General features: G+C 37.5%; 1 protein-coding gene across 3 annotated transcripts in view; it reads right to left on the reverse strand.

Annotated features, from left to right (window-relative positions):
- fam222ba (family with sequence similarity 222 member Ba) overlaps window positions 1-20,823 on the reverse strand; it is a 66,110-nt gene that overhangs the window by 41,954 nt on the left and 3,333 nt on the right. The window contains exon 1 of one of the 3 annotated variants that reach the window (XM_048188332.1): window positions 15,233-15,429. The exons of 1 other annotated variant lie outside the window; for it this stretch is intronic. The gene's annotated coding sequence lies outside the window, so the exon portion shown is untranslated. Of the gene's footprint in view, window positions 1-13,780; window positions 14,098-15,232; window positions 15,430-20,823 lie in introns of those variants that run through there. One more of the 3 variants, XM_048188331.1, reaches the window with a different exon arrangement.

Raw genomic sequence — 20,823 nt, forward strand, 5'->3', positions numbered from 1 at the left:
TTGAACAGAAAAATACACAAACAAAAGTATGTCTAAATGAGTGTCTTGGCAAATATTCAAGTAAATCACTCACTGATCTTGACTGAACAACTTTTGTAGCTTTAATAATGATTAATGCATTTAATTTATAAGACAATGCAGAGTTATTTTACGTTTGATTATTCAATTTCTGTACCTGAATACTGTTAAGACTTACCTGAAGCACTATTATTATTATTTTATTTGAACTTTATATTATTTAGGCCAGCAGTTTTTGCTTTGGCATCAAAATCGAAATCAATCGAGAATTGTAATATTTCACCGGATCGTGCATGAGATTGAAAACCACCGAACTTCTCTGATAAATCAGCAGAGGTACGAAAGGCTACAGAAGGTCTCGCGTCATGTACCTTCAGAAAACACACTAGATATATTGGCTTGCCATGTTGACGTCCATCTTAAAGTGAACATTTCTCTGAACTTCCTTGTGAAGGACGTGCTCCTAGACAACTTTTTAACAAGCTATGAGATTCTCAGACACTTTAAATACCCTATCTGTAACGGTTAAGCTGTATAATCCAAGAGACGATGCATGATGCAGAAAGAACTTTTCAGGAATAATTATTGAAATTATTCCTGAAAAGTTCTTTCTGCATCATGCATCGTCTGTTGGATTATACAGCTTCAATAATAAAATCATTAACTGATCAGGGAACAGGTAAGAACTAATTAGAAACCATAACAACTAATAATAAACTATAGGCAAATGGTGACTGAAAACTAAAACAGAACATGACTGACATTATCACGTTTCTGGGAATGTTGATGTGGTTTTGGCAACTAATACAGGTGTAAATATTTGCTCTGACAACAGTTTGATTCAACAATGATTGCTTGCCAACAATGTGATGCATCATGAAATTTAAATGTAGTTACAATTTGAATGGATTCGGTTTAGTATGATTGATAATTATGTATCACAAAATGTAACTGGAGGGTAAAATCGAATGCATTTACACAAAGTGAATTGAGGCTAATCCTTAAAAACACTAGCATTAAGCTTTAAACCCACACAAGTACTGTCCAATACACATCTGCAGTCTAATTCAGTAAATGTTCATTTTTGTAGCCCATTAAGCTGCAGGAGGATTCAACTGTAGCAATAACATTATTTGTGGAGTAAATTCAATTTACAAACCGTTCTATTTACACTTGAACCAACATTAGGAGGAGCAGTTAGCCCTACTTATTCTGCCCTTCCCTCAGGCTATATGTTTTGTTTGAGAGAACATCCCTGATAAACATCGCCACTGATCCTGATCAAACTCTCACCAGCATTTGATTCAACCAAAGGCAGCAAGTCCTGCATTACACCACCCTGATTCTTGACCCGGCTGTCCTCTTGTACGCTCCTCAACTCTGACCTGTCATTACAGGGCAATGTGATCCCTTCAGCTGAGTTCATCCAGCGTGGAAACACATTCCTGGATTAGGTAGCTGAGAAAGTGAGACCATGTGCTGTGGACAGGCTAGTAAACAGAGACGTTAGTTAGCCTGCAGCTTGTATTTAATAAACCCTCATTCTAGATAACAGATCTCGATGTGGCCTGACAGTTGTCACAACGGTTGATCTTTCTGAAGGAAATTTATGTGGGTCTGAGAACCCAAAGAGGTGCCTCAGGGATGAATAACTTGTTAAAGGAAATGCAGGCCATCTGAATTCAAGGCAGAGAGACAGAATGGGATGGGTTAGGTTGGTAGACTAGTGGGTTAGTGAATTTCTATTTTTTGTTTTAGCTTTAAAGGGGATTAAATAAAAGTCCAGTCATTCGCCTACTTTTGATTATTAAAATCCAAAGTGCCATGAATTGTTAAAGGTGCACACAGTAGTTTTTGTTTATGTTGCACTGGTATGGATATGGCGGTCATTGTGAACATAAAAAATAGGGGTGTGCACAAATAGACACACAAATAAATATACTATTCAAATTTTACTATGTTGCTTTGCTGGCCATAAATGCAGTGAATCCATGATAAAGCACTAAAACTCTCAGTTATAACTAAATGCACCAGGTGGCGCTGTGGAGCTCGTTTAACAAGTTAATTTTATTTGATCGTAACATAATGTTGTTGTCTGCCTCACAAAGTTTGGAATTACTTGGATGAAAATTATCTTACAAAAGGGAATTACTTTTGATCAAATGAATTAATGAAACCGAGTTATCATAATATCACCACCATAATGAGAAAGCACATGAAATCAAAACACCAGTCGAATGAGAAAAGACAGCTGTTCATCACTGCATTCGTGACAGGTAAGCACAGCTATACCCCCGAGTGAGCAAAAAAGATAACTTATCTGGTAGCAAAATGATTTTGAGACATATGCTTCCTTTAAGTTTCGTCGAGGGAGACATATTTACGAAGAGAAAACACAAAGTGCTGCTGTTAGAAACTTAGCTTAGCATACCGTTATGTATTATCGTTAACTTTGTTTCGTCAGCGCAGCTCGTTTTCTCACCAGAGCATGTGGATATTATTGTTTTTCTCAACATGAACATGTGAAACAATATGAACACGATAACCATATACTGACTCGAGTGTATTATGTACTTTTTGTACGATAACTGGCGCTGTCCGCTTTATCAGCGTTTTTCCCGCTCGCGCTGCTTGAGTTTAAATGGTTTTGTTCTTTAGATTTTTTTGTTTGCATATATTGTTTAATGCTTTGAACTAAAAGAAACGTAAGCTTATGTATACAACGTAAGCTTGTTGTGTGTATTTCCTAATCGTAAGCTTGTTCAGAAATGGTTACAAAATCTTGATGAATAAAAAAAAAATAATAACACCCTTCTCGTTTAACGTCATTTAAATAAACAAATATTCGAATATTCGTTTTTTTTGTTTGTTTTTTTACGAGCCCAAATATTGAAATACAATATTTTGGAAAAATGCCCATCCCTAAAAATATATATAAAAAAATAATACTAATAGATTTGTAATTAAAAATTAACTTCAAAAGTTTTAAGATCAGTAAGATTTATTAATGTTTTTGAAAAAAGTCTCTCATGTATTGTAAAATGTAATTTATTCCTGTGATGCAAAGCTGAATTGTCAGCATCATTACTCCAGTCTTCAGTGTCACATGATCCTTCAGAAATCATTCTAATATGCTGATTTGCTGCTCAAGAAATATTATTATCAATGTTGAAAACAGTTGTGCTGCTTAATCGCTACTTCATAGCTGAATTGAACTCATTTCATAATTGATGTACTACTTTACACAGTTATTGAACTGAATCAACACTGAACTGATTTCCACTGAATAAAGACTGTTTACTGTTGTCTTTCTAGAGCTGCTTTACTATAGAACTGATTTTTTCCCCCCATTATTTTCCTGTTTATCACTGTAAAGCTGCTTTGAAACAATCTGTATTGTATAAAGCACTATATAAATAAAGGTGACTTGACTTAATATTTTTGTGGAAATTTTTTCAAGATTTTATTTTATTTTTTAAAATAGAATTTTGCAACATTATAAAACAGTCACTTTTAAAAGTATTCATTTCTTTTTTAAAACAAATCTTACTGACACAAAACTTTTGAACAGTAGTGAATGTAGAGTGCGCCTTTACATTAATAATAAGATTACTTTAATGCTTCTTTGTGAAAATTTTTTAGGACTTACAGATGAGATGTTTGTGCTCAATGTAATAACTGTATATTTTAAATTTGACTGTAATGCACAAAATATGCTTAGTAGTCATACACTAAACAACATCTGCTCATGACAGAACAGACCAAGAAAGACCGGTAATATGTCAGGCTGAACCCCCGCCCCTCTCACACTGAATCCAATCTCACAAACACGTGAAAGGGAGATGGACTTGCCTCAAATGTCCAAAGGTGCTGAGGTTAATCTAGCGTGGCAGCGCATCACTCTCAAAATGAATACGCAGCACATGCTGGCTTTAGCTCTGAACACAAACGTCCATTCAGGATGACTTCTTTCACTCAGGCCCAGTGAAGGTCAACGCTCACCTTTCACCTCCTCTCTTAGCATTACATACAAGCCCCGTTATTCATCCCTGCTCTTGCTGCAACTTTAATTAAATAAAAAAATAAATATTGTGGTTAAAGCAATCCCTTCCGCTGGACTCTTTCTACCACGGGAATAATGTCATCTGTCCATTTCGCCCTGTGCAGAGATAGCATTCAACTTTCATTCAGTATTCAGCATTCTCAACAATGGGTCTTAACAGAAGCACTGATTCATAGGCCACATAAAGGGCCCCTATTCTCCACTCTGGATCCCTCGCACTGAAATAACACACACGCTCTGAAATTTTCACACACATACACGCTAAACAAACACTTACACACATACACACTCACATAATGGTGGGACTCCTGTACCTCTGCACAATGAAAGGGTTTTTACAGGATATCCAGGTCAATACTCTTTTGACTTTTACATTCACCTTTTAATGTGAAATAAACACACGCACACAAAACATGGCTAGAGAGAAAGCATTTAGCCTGAAGAGGTTTGGCTGACCAGACTAGAAAACTAGGCTGAGAGTAACCGAGAGATACAAACAGCGCTAATCCTCTTTTTAATAGGCTCAGCGCTAACAGATGTGTGGCAAATAGGGTTGGATCAATAATAAACTTTTGGTATCTGGTACCTTGCTTTGAATACTAAATTGTAAACAAAAAATAAACAACCTTCTTTTTTTTTTTAATCAGTATACCATGCAACCCTAGTGGCCAACACAAGAAAACTCTTGTCTACATTTTCCTCTCTTAGACAAAAGACACAAAAAAATATCTTTAAAATATTTTATAAATATATGTGACCCTGGACCACAAAAGCAGTCATAAGTCACACAGGTATATTTGTAGCAATAGCCAAACAATACACTGTAGGTGTCAAAATTATCGATTTTTCTTTTAAGCCAAAAATCATTAGGATGTTAAGTAAAGATCATGTTCCATGAAGATATTTTGTAAATTTCCTACCGTAAATATATCAAAAATTTATTTTTGTGAGTGGATATGCATCGCTAAGGACTTCATTTGGACAACTTTAAAGGCAATTTTCTCAGTATTTTGATTTTTTTGCACCCTCAGCCAAATGAGTGTCCTATCCTAACAAAAGCTTATTCATTCAGCTTTCAGGTAAAAAAATAAAATAAATGTTTTGTGGTCCAGGGTCACATATATACAGGCATCCAAACCCATAGATTTAAGCTCTCTTTTCCTGAATCTTTTGAAATAATTTATGTGAAAAGAAGTTGGCTTGACTGGTGTGACAGCCTTGAGTTTGACCTGAGGGGGCTGTAGATCTTTAACAGCCAATGGGGCTGGCCTCTGATAAAAAGCAACCAATGGCAAGGGCTGACAGTAAGTGCTCGCCTGTGGCAAAGAACATTCATCAAAGAGCTTTTATGAGCAGCAGAGCAGAGGCTGGCATGATAAAATTTAACAGACATGCCAAATATCTACAACACACCCCCTCCCTGGCCGCCTCTGTATCTCTCTGATTGTCAGCTGACTCAACCTGCTCCATGTAACCTGACATTAACCTTTTGATGTTTTGCCATATTGTTCTCTGATCCAGAAGGAATCAACTATCACAGCACCCTGTCATCTCAATGTAGCTTTATTATTTATTATTCCTGTCTCAATAACACAATACATGCTACAAAAAACAGAACACAGATGAAACACAAAAGTCCATATAGCATCTGTAAACAGCTTCACACATTAAAATGGAAAACTGAGGGAAAAAAAAACAAAAAAAAACATAAATTATACCTCCTGTCCAAAACAACAGCAAAAATATGCCAGATTTGTGTCAATCCGTCTGTCTCTCATTAAAGGAGTGTGGCTATCTGCGTGCATGCAAATCAACATGATTGGCAAAGGCGGGATGAAGGATGAAGATGAGCAAGCATGTCAAAGCATGACTGTCAACAAAACATTCAAATGCCTCAAATTTATGAAAACCCATAGGACTTGAAAAATGTGGCATTCAACATCTTTCTATAAAAGATCTGTCTCTTTGTGAACAATGCAAGCAAGTTTTTTTTAACTAAATACAACCAAATGACTTAAAATAAGGGCTAAGTTAAAAATATTGATTTCTCGATTTTAATTGATTCTCATTTTGATGAACCGATATTCTAAAATCCCAAGAATCGATCTTTCAGTCTATGCTGTTTTTAGTTGATGAATGAACAGAACGTTATAGCGCTCCTCCCATCCAAGAAATCACAATAAGCTTTGCGCTTTGTTACTTTTGATCCTAAACAAAGTCAATTTTATTCTGAAATTCAAACAATAAATAAAATTTTGGCACTCTTTAATGTGGCGTAACAGATCGCTGTAGCGCCTCAGATCAAATGAAGAGGCAGCATGGCGTGCATGTGAACTGAATCTCTTCCACTTGACTATAGTTACAGCATGAAATAAACATGAATGAACATCAAAAAGAATGTTAAAAGATACAGTACAACTTTACCGAAATCTATATCATGTCTCATGTAATCGATCAATAGGGCTTTTCACATGGCACTTAAACACCGATTTATCGTTGTTATAAAAAACACTTTTGACCCCGGGTAAAGGAACGTTTCACACTTGTAATTTAGTTAGCACCACTTTATACCCGATGTTATGCCGCATTGTGGTGCCAAACTTGTTAGGACTATATGCTTAGCAATAGTCAAACAATAGCGTGCCTCATATTTACATGCTTTGGACAGTCACAGAAACACAGCATGTTGTAAACAGTAGTTTCAGCGTTTGAGGGGAACACTGTCGGATAGTGACTGAAAACGTGACAGCTCAGCTCAGAAAAAAAATTGAAAGGATGCGCAATGCTAGAGCCTTTATGTAAACATCGCCTGCAGCGTTTGTCCAATCAGTGACAATGACACTGCAAATATGCAAATAAGGATGACGTTAACCCAGGGTTTAGGAATGTACAGTATGAAATGGCAGGGAATACCCAGGATTGATTGTTAACACTGGGTAAATTATAAGCAACGTGAAAAGCGAGGCAAGATAACCCAGGATTCCGTTTAAACCGGGGTTTATAATAACACAGGGTTTACTATTTCAAGTGTGAAAAGCCGTAATGAGTGTTTCAACCAGGGAAAGATGTCAATAAAACAGTAAACAATGTCATGTAATGTTACCTCAGAAGTTATTCAATACCATAAACTCATTAGTCAGCTAGAAAAATTAACTCTAGATTTTGCTAAATATATGCACTATATTGTTCTTCAATATTCTATATCTTTGAATAAATCTGTCATGTTTTTATGACAGCCACCATTTGAATGCTTATATTTAAAAAAACAAAACAAAACAAAAACAAGTAGAAACATAAGGTAACACTTTATTTTAGGGTCTTTTAACTAGTTTGGCCCTGTCCCAAATGGCGCACTTCATGTGGACTTTCGGTCTCGTGGACTTAAATTGCGTGTGCTCGCCGAGTCTACAAGTCCGTAGGCCGTCCAATTCAGCATTTTAACGCTCTGAAGTGTGCTCAGCAGCGCCCCCTTTGTACCCTTGAAGCGGTAATGCCAATCAGACAACGGATGGGAGGAGATTTCGCTCAAGAGCAATTGATGACATGGCTGAGAAGAAAATGTTTAAGTGTAGGTATCATTACGGTTTTTATGAACTAGGTGTACATTTTACCAGTTGTTACCTACAGTTTATACAAACATTATGGTCATCGACCAGTGGTTGATATCTCAAACATAATAATAGCGCGTTGAATAATACGATCGCATTATGATTCATTAAATAAGTAGAACCGAATGTCAGGGCTTTACTGAGTCATATGTAAACCTAGTATTTATATTTAAACCTGTAAATTCATCTGAAACTCACGCACATGTTTATTATGTGTTAAAATTGTAATCTTAGTTCAAATGGAACATTATGTATTATTACAACTGTATACATTATTTAAATAAGCATTGTCTAATGCCCAGGTGGCATAAGCAAAAGCAGGCTGTGTAGTTGACATGGAGATAATATTTTGCAAAAGAAAAGAAACCTGTTCTCGATGCTAAATATTATCCCCGAACCTGCAGCTCCTGTCAAAAAACAACCAGACCGTTATTTCCGGCGTGACGATCGAGTCTGTCCCAAAAATACCTCTCAATGCGCCCTCGTGGACTCGCGCCAAGGGCCCTATAGGTCTGCACTACATGACGTCGCCAAAGTGTGGACTCTGAGGAAGTCCACAAGTCCGGAGTGTGCCATTTGGGACAGGGCCTTGCTTATTAGCATGCATATTCATAGAAATATTGGCTGTTTATATGATATATTATCATATGCATTGTATGCATCAACAGTAATTGTACAATATTGGGCAAGGTAACAACTGTTCAGTATAATAACCAACCACAGGGACATTTTGCTGTGAGGTGAAAGGTAAAAACAAACACCAGCACTTTTTGAGGCACTTCTGAGTTCAAAATTGACTTCATCACATGATTCTGCCCTATAGCCCTTCCAGTTGGAGGCAGATCACACCTTCTTCTCTTCACGACTACAACTCAGTGTCGCATGACCTCAGAGGTGCCAACACGCAGCAAGCCGCCCTGGCACCCGAGCAAGAGATGAGAGCGCTGCCGTGCTAATGGCATCTTTTCAGATTACACTGGACAGATATGCAATTTGCCAAGCAAACCCTCATTATGCAGCAGGGCAGAGACAGAAGGGAGGGTCAGATATCCCGTTCCAGAGGTCTTATCTAGAGCCGTAAACAGATAAGAGCAGATGACTGCTGCCCTACTACTCAACTTACAGACAGATGCACAGACAGAGGGGATAAACATGTTCCTCTTCTACAGCATGAGACACACACACCCCCCCTCCTAAAATACAGATCTAATCGCTGCTGTAGAATAGGCGTCATTATACTGGCCATATCACTCAGGCACATGCATGCACACACTTCCCTTTTACAGGTACCATACTAACTCTGCTCCACACTAAAAGAGGCGTTTTGTTTGTTGTGTCTTGATATAGATGATAGGTCTAAATATTTCATTGGTTGGCATTTAAGAATTTCCCATTGTCATAGTGTAACATTATATATTCTATAAAAATGTAGAAAGCAAAAGAAAAATACCACATACTCATATTGATCTACTTGATCTGCTATTGAAGCTTTTGATTATGTGTACTAATATTTTGGTTTACTAGTTGCTTATTTTATGTGACACGGAACACAACACCACTGAAAAATCTTTAAACATCAATTAGACTAAACATTTTTGACTGATGATAATAATTCATAGCTTGTTAGTGTCAAGTCAGACAATTTTGAATTGCAGACTGATTTGACTAATTTTTTTGCAATATACTTTTTGAATAAGCTATTGTTGCAAAATCCCTTAAATATGGGATTAATGTAAAAATAACTGATGAAATGCAAATACTGCTTTTTGTGTAGTTCTTACATTTTTTTACGTATTATGGAAGAATTTATCATGTAGTGTGGCATCAAATACTCCTAAAATTAAATTATATGTCATTCTGTTTCATTAGACAATTAGTTTTAATGCAGTTATAGGTTTCAGCGCCTAAAATCAGCAACCGTGCCTGCAGTAAGCTTTACCTACTACCACATGACAACGTTTTTAAACTACCAATGACAAAAACATTACGGCCCTGCATTTTTGTATGATTTGTGTCACACCTCATGACTTTCTCATGCCCTTAACAGTTAACAGATGTTATCTGATCTTCCTGATTCTGCATGAGGGCAGGGCAACCTGTCACTCACATGAGATCACAGCAATAGCCAAGTCAACCACAACAATCCAATGATTCAATCAATTCCCCATGGACAAACTCAGGTCCCACCCTACATTTTTTCTTGTTTGAGAAGCATATTCACCTGAATATACATCACAACAGGGAAGAAAAGACTAATCGCAACTTCCTCTTAATGCTGACTTTAAATACATGACACCATAATAGTTACCATATAAAATATCATGGGTCCCAGCATGGGTAAAACTTCATCAGTCGTTCCATTTCCTGGCATGACTGCAGTCATTTTAGTGCTGAACTGAGAGACGAGCCTTTTCCCCCCCACATATTTATTAGTCTTTTGAAGTAGACAATAAGTGATTTCCTTCTCCAGATTGATATTCTCTCGTCTTCTGCTCTGATTCATGAAAATGTTTCTAACTTTAACTTATAGTACAGCTAGCTTGGCATGATACACAAAACCTAGCACACATACCATTAAAGTACAAATCTCTTTCACACACATTCCCATTCTTTATCTACCTACAACAAATAGAGTTCAACCATAAACAAAACAGAAAACCGCTACCAATCACTGAAGCCCTGTAAGACCACCCAGACCTGTCCAGTAAAAGCATTTGGCCCAGTTGGCCTTAATGACATCAGGCTCCTCGCTCTCATCTAACAGGCTTATCTCAGTCTCTTTCTCAGCTGATCTCTTCAGACCTACAGTTTACCCTCATACAAAGGGATTTTATGAGTCAGGCCACAGCTACTGGCTTTAGGGTGCAGGAAAAGAGAGATCTGGTCTGTTTGAAGCGATATAAAGAGCAGGCATGGGAGAGAGACGGCAGAGAGGCTTTATGGCCCTAGTGTAACTAAAGATGTTGAGAACTGAAAAAAAGTGTGTGTGTGTGTGGCCTGGATTAACAGCTGGGTGTTTAACTCTCACTCTCAATAGGTGGGGAAAGACAGACCTACGTACATGCATTTTTCTCCAGGTGACGTGCAGTGGAAAACAGCTGTGCAAATGCACACCACAAACACATGCAGGCTGGATGTGCAAGCTTTGAGAGACAAGCTTGTTCAGGCTTTCTTGCAAGTCAAATAAAAGATGTTTTATATAATCCAAATGGGCAGAGAAACATTAAGAACAAGGCTTTTAACTTGAAACAGTTTTTGCAGTCATTTAGATGTTTTTAAAAAAGGTTCAACAATTTAAATGACCAATAGGACTTTTGATAGATTTAATCTTAGAAAGAAAAACTTTCTACATGTTTGAAAATTTCCTGTAATAAGATGTGCATAATATAGCACCAATGTGTTAAGAAGAACTCACAAATCAGCACATTCAGATTGAGATGAGCACACAGCCCATAAATTCTCATCATCTCCATCTTCACTACCGGCACTTGGGTTCCTATCCATCACATACGCTGTTATTTGTCATCTGTTGACTCACAAGCTGTGAGAGCTTGTCCTTCAGCTGAGAAATCTGTCCACTTGGACCTCATTCAACTGAAATCTCTTTAAAATCACAAGATTGTCTGTGTCTCTCTCAGCAACTACTATCAGTATTTACAACATGACACTGAGCATCACAGGCAAAGGACAAGAACCAACTGCAAATTGTTGGCACTTTCCTCATTGCTTAAATTTTTAACATACATCAAACTTACTGATCACGTACACCGCAAGGTTATTTAATACAACATATTATCAGTGATAATTACATGGTCAAAACCATTGATTATCCCTCTCCAGCTGTACAAAAGCAGCAAGGCATGTCTCCTTCTGGAATGAGATACATTTATGGCATTCATAAAAAAACACGTCTGGCATTTCCTCTATAATGACCGATTCTTTCTTACTATTAAATAGCAAACATTAAAGACAAACAATCTCTATTTACTTCTTGGTTAGCACAGGCAAGCCAATTAAACATAAACCACTTAAAGAGAAGAAAGCAGCCATAAGCTCTCCATGCACACTCATAGAGGAATGTGTTAATTATCAAATGCATTAGCAGGTTGCTATGAGTTGCGAAACTAAGCACCTGGAGATATTTTAACATCGTGACCACACAGTAATTCCATTAGCAGAGGTTACTTACTACACAGTTGATATTGACATTTAAGCAATATCACTTGAGCGTTGTAATTCACTGCAAAAAAAAAAACCAACTACATTTTTCCCAGTTTATGGGACCTTTTAAAGGGTTAGTTCACCCAAAGATGAAAATTCTGTCATTAATTACTTATCCTCATGTTGTTCCACACCCGTAAGACCTTCGTTAATCTTCGGAACACAAATTAAGATATTTTTGTTGAAATCTGATGGCTCAGTGAGGCCTGCATAGGGAGCAATGACATATCCTCTGTCAAGATCCATAAAGGTACTAAAAGCATATTTAAATCGGTTCATGTGAGTACAGTGGTTCAATATTAATATTATAAAGTGACGAGAATATTTTTGGAGCGCCAAAAAAAAACCAAAATAACGATTTATATAGTGATGGCTGATTTCAAAACACTGCTTCAGGAAGCTTCGGAGCATAATGAATCAGTGTGTCGAATCTGCTGTTCGGAGTGCCAAAGTCACGTGATTTCAGCCGTTTGGCAGTTTGACACGATCCGAATCATGATTCGACATGCTGATTCATTATGCTCCGAATCTTCCTGAAGCAGTGTTTTGAAACCGGCCATCACTAAAGTCTTTTTTTTTTTTTTTTGCGCGCCAAAAATATTCTCGTCGCTTCATAATATTAATATTGAACCACTGTACTCACATGAACTGATTTAAATATGTTTTTAGTACCTTTATGGATCTTAAGAGAGAAAATGTCATTGCTCCCTATGAAGGCCTCACGGAGCTATCGGATTTCAACTAAAATATCTTAATTTGTGTTCCGAAGATTAACGAAGGTCTTACAGGTGTGGAACAGCATGAGGGGGAGTAATAAATGACATTATTTTCATTTTTGGGTGAACTAACCATTTAAGTCATGAATATAAAGAATTGTGGATTACATGAAACTACATAAAATCCCATGTTAGATCTCCCAATGTAATCAAACACAGTTTGATCAGTTATCTAAAAAAGAACTGAACAATATTGCTAAAATGTTAAGGGTTTGTCAGTTCCCTTGTTATATGATTATAGTTTTGCTGTTTGCTGACTTTTTCACGTTTGTTCGCATGTCACCAACCATAATATGCATACAGTATAACTGAATTAAAAATCAAACTAGTTACTCTTATAAAAAGTTGTGGATTTTGTGACTAAAGGACAAATGCACGAGTGAAAATATATTTATATTTGAGTAGGCATGCATATTTGAAAGCACTGTCCCCGTGATCCATTCAAAAAGCCAAATCACATAATGGCTCCTGATAGAAGAAGAGAAACGTTACACCCAGATGTCAAAATGATCCTTCACCACGCTCGATAATTGTACTGAGAATTGGAGACCGTGTTTCTCTGGAAATATGAGTCTGAAATTTAATTATCCAGCCTTTGGAAAATGTAGGGCAGACAGAAGACAGCGCAATGATATAAAACTGCACTCAGTGGGTAACTAATGTCAAGCTCTGGGTTTAACTGAGTGAGCACAAGATACCGTAAATCAAATAAACACTCTCTAGCCTTAGGTAATAATTGCGCTTTTAAGAATGGTTAGAAAGAGTCCGTGGCACAAAAAACATTGAACATACAAATGAACAGTTTCACAATTAGATCAACCAGTGATGCTCTTCACCCTGAATTTATTGTTTCACAACGGTCATCCTCAAAATATGTTGAAGCTTAACTTTTGCATATACAATAACAATCTACTGAGCAATGCAGGAAATGCCAGTGAATCAGGTTGTTTGTTTGCCAGTTACACAGATGGGAAAAGCTCAGTGCTGCCAAGAGTCTGCTGACTGCATTAAATCCTCTGATGAAAACACGCAACACGGTCGGAGATCACTATGGTCAAGAATAAAATACGGCAACACATAAGCTTAAATCTTACCCCGGGGTCCAGTTATTTACGGATGACATTCGACGAAATCATTTAACACCAATCCACAAGACCGAAATGCATGGTTAAAGATCCTCTGGACCGCGACAGAAAGTGTCCAATTCAACACGGGCAGCCGCGGAGACACCTACACCAGATTGAGCAGTAGCGTCTATCGCACTGGTTTCTCCGCCAACTAGCCCCGCCCACTCTTTGACATCAACACGGAAGCCTTCTTCCGATTGGCTCCCGGTTAGACTAGGACGCGTCTAGCAGAGCGTTCGACCAATCATGAAATAAAAGGGGAGGGACTTTGAGTTGGAAGTCATGCGGGCGGATGCGATGCATGACGTCAACCCTTTGTTACCTTGCCGACCCCTTTCATCTGAAACAGCACTTATCTACGAGCCTAAAACATAGCGTATTAATACAAAAACATATTGGTGCAGACTGTGCGCGTTAAAGAAGCTTGTTGCAGGGGGGGATAGTTTACAGAAAGCCCTAGTCAAGGCAAACACAATGAGTATTATAATGAAGCAGGTGCATTCAGAAAAACATTTTGGATATGCATTTTAATTTTAATGAAGCAAAGACTATACTTGCTGCATGGGTGGCCTGTGTTGTTACATGAAACCATGTCATTCTTGTGACTTCTTTACACGCAAAAGCTTTATGACGACTCCATCTGGCTAGACTACAGCTGAGATTTATGGCAGAGCAACTGTACATTGCTATCCAAATGGCCAAGCAAAAATCGTGTATGTATATGGATCGCAGTCAATTCTCCACGAACCATAATAAACCCTCTAATGATATGCGACTTTATAACTTTCCACCCACCAGCCAATCTGCTGTCGGCTGTCAAAACCCCCAGCTTCAAATACCGCACTGCTTCTCGGCGGAGAAATCCCCGGTGACATTTCGAGACAACGCCTTTGATATTCAGCAAAGGTCACGGCCATAAATTTATATATTTTTTTTCCAAGAGGATCAAATGCGAAGTCTGCCTTCTAAAAGCCCCTGTAACAACACCAGCTATCCCTAAAATGCAGCCTGTGCTTTAGAAATGAATATTTGCAGAGAAAACAAGAACATTGCGAGCAATTTGTGGGGAAATACAATACAAAATGCAATCACATTTACAAGAACTGCAGCTAAATGTCAATTCATTCATGGGAATTCAGCATACAGTAGCCGAAAATTGAAATAAATGCATTGCTTGTGCTAGAACAACTCACATAAGCGGATTTTCGTTGTATTTAACTATTGTTTTTTAAGAACTGACGTCAATCTCGTGTTTTGGCCTACTACAGTAGAAGGCCAAGTGCTAATTAGCCATCTCTTCCACACTAAATGAAATAGAGAGCCGACTCCTTTGTTGCTTCATAAGCTTGATGGAATAGATGGATAGTAAGCAATCGTGCACAAAACCAGTACAGTATTCAAATGATATAGCCTACTTACTCTCCGTGGATCACAGCATTATGCATTGTTCAGAACATCGTATTGGATTAAAATTATTTGGATTCTGTGTTTTGATTTTTTTTTTTTTTCTAGTGTTGTTGCTCTGCGTTGCCGAATCAGTGTTGCTGTCTGCGGCAGCAACTTCCGGCGCATGCGCCACAGCGCTCGCGTCACAGACAATGGCTGTGGTCCAAACATTCTTTATTTACATGCACGAAATTCAATGCAATTTAAACGAACACAGGGGCACATAAATGTACATATTGCGTTTACAAAATATCTTAAGTCAACATTAGTCCAAATACAGGGATTTTTGCAAAAGGCAGTTTTTAAAGACGTTGTTGTCTCTAACCAATCACAAACATGTTCCCTGAATCTGATTATGACATATTTATTCTGAGTGTTCTTGCATCGTGTCTTTCTTGATTACATGCAAATTTTTCACAACCTTATCTAATGCCCTTTTTCTTCTCATTTCATGTTGCTGTGACTGCAAAGATAACCATGGTTTATCATTCTCTAAACATGATATCTTAGTGCAATTTGGCGCATATCATTTGTGAGATTATTCTCCTCTGTTTAATTTAATCTTGGAAACGGAAAAGTGACAAGTTATATTTTAGGAATTGTATTAGTTTATCAATGAAGTTATCTTTAGCTCTATCAGAAATAATAGCTTGAAAAACACAATAATAATAACAACAAGACGGCAAAAATATAAGGATAAACACATTTCAACTAAAAGACTTATCTCGATGGTTGTCAATGATCTGTCAGGGAAGTTAAAATATTTCCTGGTAGAATAACAACCACACACTCAGTTCATGCTTTGCTACATGCATAAAACACAAACACTTTTTATTCTTGCACATTCTCACGTTTAGCTCTATACAATCCTTAAAACTTAGTAACATTAAAATCTGCCCACTGCCAATATGTTTCTATATGTAAAGAGAGAAAATCGCTGTAACAAATACAGACTGTATACATTATAGCAAAACAATATACAGGTTATAAAATAAATAGTTTAACAGAATAAAAAAGATTAATGCACACACACAAAAACATTCTTTGCAACACTTGTAAGGCTTTTAGATGGTGGGACAAACTGAATTTCCCCATTAGAAAAAAACCCTAAATTATAACAGAACAAATTCTCCTTATAAACTAATGTGGTGCAGCCAGACAGATGTAAACCAGCCAGATGTCGGCAAATTTAATTACGCATTTAAAATACCACGATAATGTCATAATAATTACAAAGCGTAGTTTGAGTCAAACGATCCAGAGACTACGCGTGGTCATTCAATAAGTAAATATCGATGTGTTTTTTATATTGTGAGGCATCGCTATCCGAGTTTGACAGTTGCACTGGAAACCTCATCACACCCGGACTCGACAGATATGATGACCAAATACCCCACGATATTTCAATGAATTTCAATCTGGCAACAACGCGTCGAACGGAAACGAATCTGCAGTTTAAATGCTTAAACTTTCCATAGGTGATAAAAATAGCTGTGGGAAATAAATAAAAATGAACATTTACTAGAAGTCAACAAGACAATCACGCTCCGTTCGCCATTTTGCCGGAAGCCTTCTTCTTCTTTTGTTGATTTCTGGTAAAACGCGAGCAGAGTGTGTATACCGTCACCTACCGGTCTAAAATGCAATGTGAGTATAAACATACAACATATTAGGTGGAAAATATAAAATTTGTGTGTTAAATACCCAAAGTTAGAGGACAAGAAAAAACATTTAAAACTGTATTTTGACAGACAAGCCTAAACTTGAAACGCAGCAACCTGATCCCCACTAATCTCTTTTCCCCACATCTCCCCTAAGCACATACATTCCTGACCTTACCCCATTAAAATGCAGTAAATTCCACTCTTTCTTTATAAGTGTCCGCTTTCATACACACCAGTGTGAAGAATTAACCCTTCATATCCCAGCACCATACTGGCTAATAATAATTAATTCATGCTATTTCTTACAATAGTGTTCTAATCACAGATGATAGATAGATAGATAGATAGATAGTGTATATTTTGTGTACTTAAGCTCCCTAAATGCCCAGTTCCTAAGGAGCACGCTTCAGTCCACTAAGCCATTTTTATGCCATTGAAGCATCTGAGGGATGTGTAGCTACATACTGTAATTTCCATGCTAACACGGTTAGAGAATACTGAAAAACTTTGTGAGATTTAGAGTGTGTGCATATCATGAATAATTTGAACAGACTCTGAAACTGCTTCCAAAATAGTTTTGATCTCAGTGGATCTACTCAGAAGCATTGCAGCTATATTTATCATATTGATAATAGAAGGCCAAGAAATGTTCTGTATTCACCACTAACAATTGCCCTGTTACAGAAGATGGATGGCACTGGAGCCTCTGACTCCATCCCACACAATCCCTGTCAAAATATTTCTCCCGTCATTTCTGTTCCCGCATGCCCACAATGCCTCCACACATCAAACTTTCTGCTTGCCGTATATTTTTGTAAGTCCTATATGCTTTCAATTGTACTTGACATCCTCCATACACGCTGCACTATAGAAAGCAGCTCAATTACAACAGTGGAGCCCATCAGTCACTTGACATTTATAATGCTCTCCCCATCATATTTTTCACATCTCATTTTCCATCTGCACACTCCTGCTACATGTCCTGTATGCTGACACCTAAAACAGCTTAGTATCGGAGCAATGATATTATTCCTTGTCGGGAAGTCATCCCTCAGACTGAATTAAAACACTCAGTCTATCTTCAGTAATTCCTTCCTTGAAGCTGAACAGACTCATTGCTTCCCACTTTACTTCTTTTAAGGTTTCCACCAATGTCTTTAGAATTAGCTCTAATATTATTTCATGTTCATCCAAGTTTTTTTAGGGATGCACAATATATGTATCATATCAGTCATCAGCCAATATTGTTTTTTTAAGTGCTATTATGCTGTTTTAAATGTTTCTAATTTTGTTTTGGAGGTCTCCTACAATAGGTTTACATGCATCCAAGGTCAAAAAACACTTTAATTTTCTCATAATATACATTGCACATCACCTCTTTTCTCACAGTGTCTGAAACAGTTTGATAAAGGATTCGGCCTCTCTAAACCCCTCCTTTCCGAGAGACTCTGCACTGATTGGTCAGTTGGCCCTGTCTGTTGTGATTGGTCTACTGCTTACAGCATGTGTCGGAAACGAAATGCCTATTATTTGAATTTCGGCTCAAGAGAATTCCTCAGAGCTTGACACACAGTGATGTGAACAATGCCGTCGGTTATTCCGTATCAATTCCAGTCCTCATCCTTTTGAAGTGCATGCAAAGTGGATTCGCAGTGCTGAAAACAGTTTTCTCAACATGACACCAATACAAACCAACTCTTCCAGGCCTCAGCTACAACTACAGTGTTTGAGGGCGGGTCAAAGTGGACGTTGTTCGTGGGCAGCCAATGAAGACCATAGGCTGGCATTACGCAACTTTGTTGCATTACTTTAATGCATTACAATATTGCGTTACTCCCTAAAAAAGTAACTAATTGTTTTACTTAGTTACTTTTTATAGAAAGTAATGCATTAGATTACTTTTGCATTACTTTTTCTGGGCTTGCTTGTTCAAAAATGTTCTATTTTTGGCAAATGTAACCCTTTCACACCAAAAGTGAAATGAATAAGCTTCAGACTGATCACACATGAGATGTTTATCTAAAGTCATCTTTGCTTGTTTGTATGGTTGAATTGGATCATCGAAGGTCAGAAGCCAAGACATTGGTTAATAAGCTGGGATTAAATACATAAAGTATATTTGTTTAATTTAATTTAATATATTTAATTTTTGCAGATTTGAGCAATATGGTGTGAGGACCCTATTGTAATTGCTCGGTCAATTATTCTTTTTCTCCAAATTGAATCACATTTTTGAGGGCCTAAACGTGCTCGAAAACCCATGAAACTTTGCACATGCATTGCAGAAGTGGTGAATATTTACATCTGATATGGGTTTCAGAATTAGGTGTGGCAAAATGGCTTGATAGCGCCACCTACAAAATTTCAATTAAGCACCCTTCGCGCTACGTTTCACGTACAAGTATGAAATTCGGTAGACAGATGTAACAGCCCAATACCTACATAAAAGTCTAAAAACCCAACAGGAAGTGAGATATTTTGACTTTTCTCTGCAAAATTTTTGGATCTTGAGTTTTCGCTGAAGGGCGTGTCCGTGGCGGCCTGACAAAGTCTGATGTTTCGCCCATGAAAGAAGAAGCTGTTGTAAGTCAGGAATACAATGTCCGATCTGCCCCAAACTTCACATGTGTGATAAGAGTCCTGGCCTAAAGATAGCTATATGCCAATATTCAGTTAGTCATAGCACCACCTGCTGGCAACAGGAAGTGCATGCTTTGCACAGTAATTCACTCCCTGAAACACATTTAAATATGCCATGAAGTTCTTCAAACTTCACACATTTGATAACAGTGTGAAGTCTGAAGACATCTACATGGCAATATTCATTTTCTTTCAGTTTCAGTTTTTGTTTCAGTTTCTTTCTTTAATCAGCCCTTTCATCGCTGCTTGCAGCTTTAATCTGAGATTGTGTTTCACTGTTTTTATTCAGTTTGAGGAATACTGAATCTGTTTTTGTGCAAGCGAGATGAGTAAATGTTCACATTTAGTCTAGAACTACAATAACCATCATGTTTACACACAACGCCTCTGCACTTACTCTCGATTTCTCTCACCATGGTGACAGGACAGGTTTCAGTCAATAAATGGGAAAACAAAGTAACTTGCGTTACTTGAAAAAGTAACTCAGATATTATGTTGTAAATTTAAAATGAATGCGTTACTTTACGAGTTACTTGAAAAAAGTAATCTGATTACGTAACTCAGGTTACTTGTAATGCATTACCCCCAACACTGTTTGTTACATTGTTTGTAACATGAAGGAACTGAATTTCCCTTCTTCCCTACTTTTCTGGTTTTACTTGCTGAAAGTCATATATTTTGAACACTCTTCAAGCAGTCGCAAGCAGTTTGTAGGACCACTTCAGTTTTAAAACAGCATTTGATAGAATGAATAATGATATATTTATGCTTAAACTGGTATGTGACTCGTCTTAACCTAATGCACATCCTCTCAGAAACTCACCATCATTTCCTAGGCATTGTGTGATTCACAGTAGGCAGAACTGTGTGGTGATCAAGGCTATTTATTCTCAACTTTGCCATTCAAAGATAAGAAAACTCTGGTTCAGACTAGGCCATTCAACATGTTCGGAAATCATATCAGGGTCACAAGGCTTTCTCAAAAGAAAAGGCCATTATGTGCACAGGAATAATGAAATATAGAAATCTTGAGCTTGAAGCTTTTAATGTGCGGTTTCAGATTTTCCCCCCTGGTATTATTAAGGTTATGATGGCTGATCCTAGACCAGTACGAAAGTCGTTTTGCACCCACGGAGCCTCAGGCAGCTGAGGGGAAGTGCTCAGCAGTGTGCTTCATCACACAATAATACAACGTTAATGACGCAGAATGGTGTCTTTCTTTGGCCCTGAAAGACGTCAAGGCAGGATGTTTAAAGAACG

Source organism: Megalobrama amblycephala, linkage group LG4 (genome assembly GCF_018812025.1).
Source record: "Megalobrama amblycephala isolate DHTTF-2021 linkage group LG4, ASM1881202v1, whole genome shotgun sequence".
NCBI classification, from domain to species: domain Eukaryota; kingdom Metazoa; phylum Chordata; class Actinopteri; order Cypriniformes; family Xenocyprididae; genus Megalobrama; species Megalobrama amblycephala.